This window comes from Rutidosis leptorrhynchoides, chromosome 11 (genome assembly GCF_046630445.1).
Source record: "Rutidosis leptorrhynchoides isolate AG116_Rl617_1_P2 chromosome 11, CSIRO_AGI_Rlap_v1, whole genome shotgun sequence".
Taxonomy (NCBI): Eukaryota; Viridiplantae; Streptophyta; class Magnoliopsida; order Asterales; family Asteraceae; genus Rutidosis; species Rutidosis leptorrhynchoides.
Window position 1 is genome coordinate 172,165,719 of NC_092343.1, and position 11,782 is coordinate 172,177,500.

Sequence of the window (11,782 nt, forward strand, 5' to 3'; positions counted from 1 at the left end):
AATTTTGAATTTGAACAATTTTGACTTTGGACAAGTTTGACTTTGACCAGGTTTGACTTTGACCCAATTTGACCAACGCTTGTAAAACTGGTGGGGACAAAACGAAGAGTAGTTTGCTGTTCTACAGCATTTATCCATTATATAATACGTGTTTACTGAAATATAACAAGTGGCCTTCTTTCATAGGCCCTATGTAACGGAACCACGGGCCTTCTTGGTGGCAGAGGCACAGCGGGTCGTCTATCTCTTAATGCAACGGGCATCCGAACACTATGATAAATGACAGGTGGGAGACGTCTAGTAACTCGTCTTATACTACGTGGAGGTAAATTACGTGGTAAAGGACGAGTGCGGGCCCATGGACTCCTAAATCCTCCTGTTGCAGGACGACTTGATCGAAAATCACCATGTGGTACGTGTTTTCCTTTGCCGCCTCGATGAAGTGGTCTTGATAATCTAGCCCTAACTTTAGCCTGATATGCAACAATTAGGACCCTTATATTGGTACTAATGTAAGTTATCTTCATATTAGGACTCTTTTTCCTTGGTACTAACCTACTATAATTTTATAATACGACCTTTTTTGGGTACTTAAATAGTTTATAATTATTTTAGGACACTTTTATTGGTACTAACATAGTTTATCTTTATATTTGAACTCTTTTTTGGGGTCCTAATATGCTCTAACAATACAAATTTAGGCGTCATATAGTGTTTTAAAGACCCTTTTCTGCGTCACAAAATATTATAAAATGTCCTAATATGTCACATGATAGGATCCTTTCGATGTTGTTTATAAGACTCAAACAAAGATCCTATAAGCATTTATGGCTTTTAGGACCGTTTTCGGTTAATAGGACGGCCTTAGATAAGTCGTTTGGTTTGAGGGTCCTATCAGGCCAAAGGTCCCAAGAATAGGTTTTTTAGGACACTTATGAGTGTCCTAAGATAACAGTTTCTTGTAGTGTGGGAAAAAAAGTATAAGGACTACTAGTGGTATATGATTGAAGTGCAAACCATACGAACTATTAGTGATGAAGAAAATATATAAGGACTACCAGTGATTTTTGTGATAAACCATGAGGATTGTTTTTGATTTTATGTCAAATCAAAAATAGGAACTTGTAAAAATAATACTAGTCAAGATTCGTGCGTTCTTCGTATTTGTCTTTGGGTGACCATTGTGGCATAGTTGGTTTAAGAGTTTCACGATAATACAAAAGAAGTTTATGTTCTTTTGTTGGCAAGATCAGATTGATGGCGGTGTTGAGCACCTTGAATGTCCGACTCATTGCGCTTCATAATTGAATGATTGACAATTTACTTGTTTGGTTTTCACTATTTTTTGTTGGGCTTTAATTATTTTAAAGCGAACGTCGTCAAATGAGCAAAGGTTCATCATATTCTAATGCGATCGGTGGATTCGGTTGTTGGAGTCTTCAGTTATCCATAACGCCTTCCTCAGAGTTAAATTTTGGGCAGTCATAAAAAACTCTCCACGTATTTTCGTGTGTGAAGGCGTGACCCGTTCGAACTCGATATCTGGAATGTGTTGTAGGTCACCGATGATGGTGTTAAAATGGCATGATTCTTCATATCGCTGCTAACGAGTTGAGCCGGTGGGTGAACCACCTTCAATACCACGCACGCTCGTCCAACTATCTTTGTAATACTATCGTCCGAAACAAATTTGGTTGGGATGCCTCGAAGGTTGTCCCAAACATACTTCACAAACGAATCTGCTTTGGAAGCGAAAGGGACCACTAAATTCAAGTCAGAACACAGGGCATGGAATGTGAAAAAATGTGTTTTTATTGACATGAAATGCAATTGAATTCCATTTTATAAATTAACTAAAACATTATACAAAAAACTTTTATGTTTCTAATTTTAGTTTTCATTTTCAAACACACGTTTCGGTTTTTAGAATCAGGAGTCGAAAACACAAGACGACAACGCGCGTCAAAAACGCGAGTCGAAAAGCGCGTCGAAAACGCCAGTCGAAAAAGCGCGTCGAAAACGCTTCACGAGAAAGGAAGTCGAAAAAAGAAGTCGAGTAAGCGCGTCGAAAACGCGAGTCGAACGCGAGTCGAAAAAGCTCGCCGAATAAGCGCATCGAAAAAGCGCCGCGAAAAGCAAGTTGAAAAGGCATGTTGAAAAAACGCGAGTAGAAAACGTGATACGAAAAAAGCTCAACGAAAAAACGTGTCGAAAACGGCCGTCGAAAATGGGAGTCGTAAAGAAGAGACGAAAACGCGCGCCGAAATAGAGCGTCGAAAATGCACGCCGAAAACGAAAGTCAAAAATGGGAGATGAAAACGTACGCCGAAAAAGTGCGTCAAAAAAGCGCTTCGAAAATGCAAGTCGAAAAAGCAAGTTGAAAAAGCCCGTAAAAAATGCGCGTGGAAAACGCGAGTCGAAAAAGCGCTCCGAAAAAGTGCGTCGAAAACGCCCATCGAAAACCCGAGTCAAAAACGGAAGCTGAAAATGTGCATCGAAAACACGCGCCAAAGAAGTTCGCCGAAAAAGCCCCTCGAAAACGCACTAAAAAAAAAGGCGATGAAAAAACTCGTCGAAAATGCATGTCGAAAAAGCAAGTCGAAATAGCCCATTTAAATATCCATTCGAAAAAGCACGTCGAAAATGCCCGTAAAAAAACACGAGTCGAAAAAGCGCGGCGAAATAGTGCGTCGAAAACGGGAGTCGAAAACGCCCGTCAGAAACGGGGAGCCGAAAACGTGTGTCGAAATGTACGTTAGTATATGAGGATGTTTTGATTTATCATAGATTCAAAGTTGGAAGGAATTCAAATCCATCAACATCTTGAAGGAATGAACATTCCATATATGTAGGGATATCAAGATTACAAGAAATTTAATTCCTTCAAAAATATGTGAACCAAACGGAGCGGTGTAAAGAATCCACTTCCAATTCCATCAAAATCTCTTAAGATTCTGTGAACTAAACGGGGCCTTAGAGTAATTATCTGAGTCATTGCACACCACTAAAAAAATCACTAGACAAATCGGAAATAATTTTTTTGGACAACAGTTAGTTGGGATCACCCAGGGGACTTAATTGTAACATCCGGCCTTTTTCCGTTTGCTTTCCGTTAAGTTAATTTAAGTCCGTTATTTAATTATAACATCTCCCGTTCACTCTACGTATTTAAGGTAATTAGTTTGGTTAATTCACGCACCCGCTTTGAAACTTGAGGGACTAAACTTGCCAAATGACAAAAGGTTTGACTAGGTCAACTAGTCAAACCCTTCTCCTCCACTCAATCATTCACCTCCCCATCTCATCTCATACTTCCACTTTTATGCTCTCAAACCCTCAAACACAAATTCATCATCTAAATTCGATCTAGCAAGCGTTCTTCAAAACAAATTACATATTTGGAATCCTTGCATCTTCCTCTTCAAATCTATACCAACTTCATCTCATTTGGGTAACTTTATAAAAACACTAAATTTCTTGTTCTAGATCTTTTAAACTTAAAAGTGTGTTAATTAGTGTCTATGGCTCAAGTCTAACATGAATATGTCATTTATATGCTTGTTCTTGTCATTTTGATGTAACTAGCTTAAACTTGAAATGTGTGTGTTTGATCATGAGATTTAGTTTCTTAAATGTTGTTAGATGTTAAAAGTACATGTATTAAATATGTTACTAGCATCACTAGCTTCAATTTGGTGTGTAGGTTGACATGAAAAAGCTTCATAAACATAATTGTCAAATTTATGATTTTTGAGTTAGGGTTGGGTAGAAGTAAAGTGAAATTTTGATGCTTTAAATGCCTTGCAATGTTGTTTGCAAGTGTTTAGTAGTATTGTATGCATAATTACCTACAAAACGGCGTATTATATGTGTGCATTTAATTCCCGAGTCACCAAAATGCATTTATGAACTTGAAGCATTTATGATGAACATTAAAAGAGCATTCAACTTGGATTTGATTATTGTAATTAATGTTTTTGGATTATGAAATGTGCTTAGTTGTATTCCTCGTTAAATTACCTTTCTAACGATATAAGATACATGTTTTGAATGTTTACGATTCATTAGTTGTGTTTGTTTGAAGTTTGGTTCATGCACTTGTTAAAAATCAGAAACAACATTTTCCCAGGTACATGAGCGCCGCTTCTGCACTAAGAGTGCCGCTCCTGGTCAGCCTTTTGTGGAGTTTTTCTTCAGACATCAGGAGCGCCGCTCCTAAAAACAAGATCGCCGCTTCTGGGTCCTCAAGAGCGCCGCTCCTGGTTTTGGTGCGCCGCTCCTGTGCAGAAAAAGTAGACTAACTTATTATGTGTTTTCACAAATTCAACCCCGCTTACTCGCAACTTCGATTAACATGAAACTTGGCCAACCCGTTTATATATGATTACTAATTGAAGAAAAATTGTTGGATACCCGACCCGACCCAGTCGACGTTGACTTTGACTTTGACCAAGTTTGACTTTTAGTCAAACTTAACCAAACTCTTATGCAATCATTCTAACTTGCGTTTATACTTATATCTTGCATGAAACTTGACAATTTAACTCACATGCTATATTAATCGAGTCGTAATGAGCCATAGGACTAATTGAACAACTTTGACCGACCGTGTTTACCGATATTGATACAACCTATTTGTTTAGGTCAAGACTAGCATTTGTTCTTGCACACGTTTACTTTGTGAAGTACCTTTTTATTCGTGCACTCAAGGTGAGATCATAGTCCCACTTTTACTCTTTTATACTTATACTTGGGATGAGAAAACATAAACGATTTATACTTTTATACATTGAACACAAGTACGAAAACAAACATTCTACGTACGAGTTAGAACAAAAATCCTCAATTCAATTATCATTAGTTACACTTGTAGGGTGTAAGCGAGTAATTATGTTATGTGGCCATACGGGTTTGACGAACCCTCATTCGGACGGTTCGCTACCATTAGCGAATGAAATATAATTTTATCGGTATAGTGTATGTTCTAACACTATGGATTCAGAGGTAATATTCAATTAAGCCTTGATAATTGGGTGCCCGTGATACAAACAACATCTTTGGAATGCAAACGATTTGGATAATCAACTTATACTAAATCTTGTGGTTCAAATACATACGTTTACTAATACACCTATGATTTCACCAACGTTTTTCGTTGACAGTTTTCTATATGTTTTTCTCAGGTCCTTGAACGCTAAGTGATACATGCTTCCGCACACTATTTTGATACTTGCTTGGATGTCGAGTATACATGCATACATGGAGTGTCTTTTGACTTAACTTAAACTGTGTTGCATATTTTTCAATTGTACTTAAAACTTTGTAACATGTTTAGTCGTGGAACTACTTTGTAAACTTTGAAACATCCTTACTTTTGAAATGAATGCGACATATTTTGGTCAAACATTGTTTTAAAGACTTATGACCACGTGACGGGACCTAAGTAGATGGCGCCGTCAATGACAATTTTGTCGGGTCGCTACAGATGGTATCAGAGCATTGATTGTAGGGATTTAGAGTTCATTGGTGTCACGAGTCATAGGGTATATTAGTGAGTCTAGACTACAACCGGCATATAGACTTGAAGTAGAAATTACGTGACTACTTGTGCATTTATACTCAAACTCTTCTATTCATATCTAACTCTTATTCCATCTTAATCTCACGTTGTTAAATTTGATTGACACGCCACTTTGACCTTATGAAGTAATGTCGAATGCGCATATGAATTAGGGTAATATAATTGCCAGGATTATATTACGGTGACTCATATGGACGTTCCGACATTATGACATAAAGAATTTAGGGAGAGTCAAGGAAAATTTTCTCTCTATCTTTATTCCATATCACGATTAGTATTATTTAGAATACTGATCAATGATATTCTTGTGTCTTGAAGGAACAATGCCTCCTCGCCGAGTTCCATGCAATGAAACTCCCGAACAAGCTCTTCAACGAATGATAGCCACCGCCGTAGATGCGGCCATGGCCGGTCACTCCTCCAACAACAACAACAACAACCACAACAACAATAACAATCATGGAGCCGGAAACTCAAACGAGGGATGCTCCTATAAAGCTTTCATGGGGTGCAAACCTCATACTTTCGTTGGGACCGGAGGACTGGTTGCTCTTACTCGATGGTTTGAGCAAACGGAAGCCGTTTTTAACATAAGTGGTTGCCGGGACCAAGATAAGGTCAAGTTTTCCACTCACACTTTCGCCGGTATCGCTCTCACATGGTGGAATACGTATGTACAATCGGTGGGTACCGATGAAGCTCACGCTCTCTCTTGGTCCGATTTAAAAGAAAAGATGATCACCGAATACTTTCCGCGCGAAGAGACCCGAAGGCTCGAAAGCGAGCTAAGAAGTTTGAAAGTGGTTGGAAACGACCTCAAAGCTTATAATCAATGGTTTACCGAGCTAGCTCTAATGTGTCCAAACCTTGTAAATCCCGAGCCTCTACGAGTTGAACTTTACATGGATGGCCTTCCTAAGAGCATCAAACACGGGGTAATGTCATCCAAACTCGCCAACCTACAAGAAGCTTTAAAGATGGCCCACCAATTGATTGAAACGGTGGCTGAAATTGTAGTGCCAGCACCTAAGGCCGAGGATAAATCGGGTGGCAACAAAAGAAAATGGGAAGCCACTCAATCAAGCAACTACAACAACAACAACTTCACCAAAAAGCCTTTCACCTCCGATGGCAAGAAGGGTTATGCCAGATATCTACCTTATTGTAACAAGTGCTACAAACATCATTTAGGTGCATGTGGCAAGCCATTTTGCCACAAATGTCGAAGAAGTGGTCATGTGGCCAACGATTGTAAAAGTGCCGCCCCCGTTGCTCAAAAGGGGCCCAATGCACCAAAAACGGGTGCTTGATTCGAATGTGGCCAACCGGGTCATTTTAAAAATTCATGCTCAAATAAGAAAGCTAACCCCAATGCACGTGGCCGAGCTTTTAACATTAACACCGAGGATTCCCGAGATGACAATGAACTAGTCACGGGTACGTTTCTTCTCAACAATTCTTATGTCTCTTGCTTATTCGATTCGGGTGCCGATAAGAGTTTTGTATCCAAGACTTTGACTCATTCTTTTAGCACTCCCCCACTTCCACTAGATACTACTTATACCATTGAAGTGGCCAACGGGAAACTATTGAGTGCCGACAAATTTTATCTGGGGTGTACGTTAAACTTAATGGGTAAAGAGTTTGAAATTGACTTGATACCTATAGAACTAGGGAGCTTCGATGTAATCATTGGTATGGATTGGTTAGCCAAAATGACATCTCACATCCTTTATGATCTCAAGGCAATTCAAATTCCTATCGAGAATGGTGAACCCTTGATTGTCTATGGAAATAAGAGTTGCACCGGACTCAACCTCGTCTCGTGCCTTAAAGTTGAAAAATACCTTTGTAAAGGTTGTTTCGTGATCCTAGCCCACGTTAAGAAAGTCGAGACCGATGATAAGCATATCGATGATGTGCCAATTGTTAGTGACTTTTCCGATATTTTTCCCGACGAATTGCCGGGTCTTCCACCTCATCGACCGGTAGAATTCCAAATCGATCTTATTCCGGGAGCCGCACCCGTAGCACGTGCACCGTATAGACTTGCTCCATCCGAAATGAAAGAATTGCAAAGTCAAATCCAAGAACTACTTGACCGTGGTTTTATCCAACCTAGCCATTCACCATGGAGTGCTCTGATTTTATTCGTTAAGAAGAAAGATGGATCCCTACGAATGTGCATTGACTATCGTGAATTAAACAAATTGACGGTTAAGAACCGATATCCTCTTCCACGCATTGATGACCTCTTCGATCAACTACAAGGATCTTGTGTATATTCAAAAATCGATCTCCGCTCGGGTTATCATCAATTAAGGGTTAAGGGGGAAGATGTCTCCAAAATCACTTTCCGGACTCGCTATGGTAGTTACGAATTCCTTGTCATGCCATTTGGTCTAACAAATGCACTGGCGGTGTTCATGGATCTTATGAACCGCGTGTACAAACCGTATCTAGACAAATTCGTTATTGTATTCATCAATGATATCTTGGTCTATTCTAAAAGTGAAGAAGAACACGAACAACACCTCTGACTCGTGCTTGAACTCCTTAGACAAGAACGAATCTATGTCAAATTCTCCAAGTGTGAATTTTGGTTGAAGGAAGTTCAATTTCTTGGTCATGTTGTAAGCGACCAAGGTATTAAAGTCGATCCCGCAAAAATTGAAGCCATTAGCAAATGGGAAACCCCTACTACTCCTACTCACATTCGGCAATTCTTAGGCCTCGCCGGGTATTATCGTAAGTTCATCTAAAACTTCTCTTTGGTTGCACGTCCTCTAACCGCGTTAACTCACAAGGGCAGGAAATTAGTTTGGGCAACCGAACAAGAGTCCACGATTCAAATCTTGAAGAAAAAAGTTAACCACCGCTCCTATCTTATCTCTCCCCGAGGGTAATGATGATTTTGTTATATTTTGCGATGCCTCGAAACCTGGGTTTGGGTGTGTATTGATGCAATGAAGGAAGGTCATTGCTTACGCCTCCCGACAATTGAAAATCCACGAACGAAACTACACGACACATGATCTCAAACTAGGAGCCATTGTCTTTGCACTCAAAATGTGGAAACACTACCTTTATGGAACCAAAAGTACCATCTTCACCGATCACAAAAGCCTCCAATATATCTTCAACCAAAAACAACTAAACATGAGACAACAACGGTGGATTGAAACTTTGAACGATTACGATTGTGAGCTTCGTTACCATCCGGGAAAGGCAAATGTAGTAGCCGATGCCTTAAGTCGAAAAGAAAGAGCGGTGCCTCTTCGTGTCCGAGCTTTTAACATCACTATCCACACCAATCTCCGTAACCAAATTCGCGTAGCCCAAGACGAGGCTCTCAAGGATGAAAACATCTCTCTCAAATGCTTGAACGTCCTCGCCTCTCGATTCGAAGTTAAGGAGACCGGACTCCGATATTTCGCCGAAAGAATTTGGGTGCCTAGTTATGGGGACTTGTGAAGCCTTATTCTAGATGAAGCCCATAAGTTAAGGTATTCGATTCACCCCGGTGCCAATAAGATGTACCACGACCTCAAGAAACAATATTGGTGGCCGAACATTAAAAGGGACGTTGCTACTTATGTTGGAAAGTGTCTAACTTGCTCCAAAGTCAAAGCCGAACACCAAAGACCGTCCGGACTACTTCACCAACCCGAAATCCCACAATGGAAGTGGGAGAGAATAACGATGGATTTTATCACAAAACTACCAAGAACGACGAGCGGTTATGATACTATTTGGGTTATTGTAGACCGTGTCACCAAATCCGCCCACTTCCTAGCAATGAAGGAAACCGAAAAAATGGAGAAACTTACACAACTTTACATTAAAGAGATCGTATCCCGTCACGGTGTACCATTATCGATTATTTTCGACCGAGATGGCCGTTTTGTTTCTAGATTTTGGCGTACTTTACAAGAAGCGTTGGGAACACGTTTAGACATGAGCACCGCATACCATCCGCAAACTGACGGACAAAGTGAATGCACAATTCAAACCTTGGAAGACATGCTACGAGCTTGCGTTATCGATTTCGGAAAAGCTTGGGATAAGCACTTGCCTCTCGCCGAATTCTCTTACAACAATAGTTATCACGCGAGTATTAACGCCTCACCATTCGAAGCTTTATATGGTCGCAAATGTCGTTCACCTCTTTGTTGGGCTAAATTAGGCGACACACAAATTACCAGACCCGAACTCATTCATGAAATAACCAAGAATATTGTTCAAATCCGAGATAGGCTCAGGACGGCCCATAGTCATCAAAAGAGCTATACCGACATTAGACGCAACGACCTCAAATTCCAAGTCGGTGATTTCGTAATGTTAAAAGTCGCACCTTGGAAAGGTGTAATCTGTTTCGGGAAATGCGGGAACCTAAATCCGTGGTATATTGGTCCTTTCGAAATCTTGGAGCGTGTTGGAACCGTTGTTTATCGTTTAGATCTTCCGCCTCAACTGAGCTCCGTTCATCCTACTTTCCATGTATCAAATTTGAAGAAGTGTTTTACCGAACCCGAACTCGTCATCCCTCTCGAGGAGCTTACTATTGATGACAAACTTCATTTTGTGGAAGAACCGGTTGAAATTGTGGACCACTCCGTCAAAACGCTAAAACAAAGCAAAATCCCGATTGTCAAAGTTCGTTGGAATGCCAAAAGGGGACCCGAGTTAACTTGGGAAAGACAAGATCAAATGCAAAGAAAGTATCCTCACTTATTCGTAGAATTAGAAACGCAAGAACTCGAGGAAGAAACAACGACTACTACGCTTACTTAAATTTCGGGACGAAATTTCTTTTAAGGAGTAGGTAATGTAACATCCCGCCTTTTTCCGTTTACTTTCTGTTAAGTTAATTTAAGTCCGTTATTTAATTATAACATCTCCCGTTCGCTCTACGTATTTAAGGTAATTCATTTGGTTCATTCACGTACCCGCTTTGAAACTTGAGGGACTAAACTTGCCAAAGGACAAAAGGTTTGACTAGGTCAACTAGTCAACCCTTCTCATCCACTCAATCATTCACCTCCCCATCTCATCTCATACTTCCACTTTTATGCTCTCAAACCCTCAAACACAAATTCATCATCTAAATTCGATCTAGTAAGCGTTCTTCAAAACAAATTACATATTTGGAATCCTTACATCTTCCTCTTCAAATTCATACCAGCTTCATCTCATTTGGGTAACTTTCTAAAAACACTAAATTTCTTGTTCTTGATCTTTTAAACTTAAAAGTATGTTAATTAGTGTCTATGGCTCAAGTCTAACATGAATATGTGATTTATATGCTTGTTCTTGTCATTTTGATGTAACTAGCTTAAACTTGAAATGGGTGTGTTTGATCTTGAGATTTAGTTACTTAAATGTTGTTAGATGTTAAAAGTACATGTATTAAATGTGTTACTAGCATCACTAGCTTCAATTTGATGTGTAGGTTGACATGAAAAAGCTTCATAAACATAATTGTCAAATTTATGATTTTTGAGTTAGGGTTGGGTAGAAGTAAAGTGAAATTTTGATGCTTTAAATGCCTTGCAATATTGTTTGTAAGTGTTTAGTAGTATTGTATGCATAATTACCTACAAAATGGCGTATTATATGTGTGCATTTAATTCCCGAGTCACCAAAATGCATTTATGAACTTGAAGCATTTATGATGAACATTAAATGAGCATTCAACTTGGATTTGATTATTGTAAATGATATTTTTGGATTATGAAAGGTGTTTAGTTGTATTCCTCGTTAAATTACCTTTCCAACGATACAAGATACGTTTTTTGAATGTTTACGATTCATTAGTTGTGTTTGTTTGAAGTTTGGTTCGTGCACTTGTTAAAATTCAGAAACAGCATTTTCCCAGGTACAGGAGCGCCGCTTCTGCACTAAGAGCGCCGCTCCTGGTCAGCCTTTTGTGGAGTTTTTCTTCAGACGTCGGAAGCGCCGCTCCTGGAAACAAGAGCGCCGCTTCTGAGTCCTCAAGAGCGCCGCTCCTGGTTTTGGTGCGCCGCTCCTGTGCAGAAAAAGTAGACTAACTTATTATGTGTTTTCACAAATTCAACCCCGCTTACTCGCAACTTCGATTAACATGAAACTTGGCCAACACGTTTATATATGTTTACTAATTGAAGAAAAATTGTTGGATACCCGACCCGAACCCGTCGACGTTGACTTTGACTTTGACCA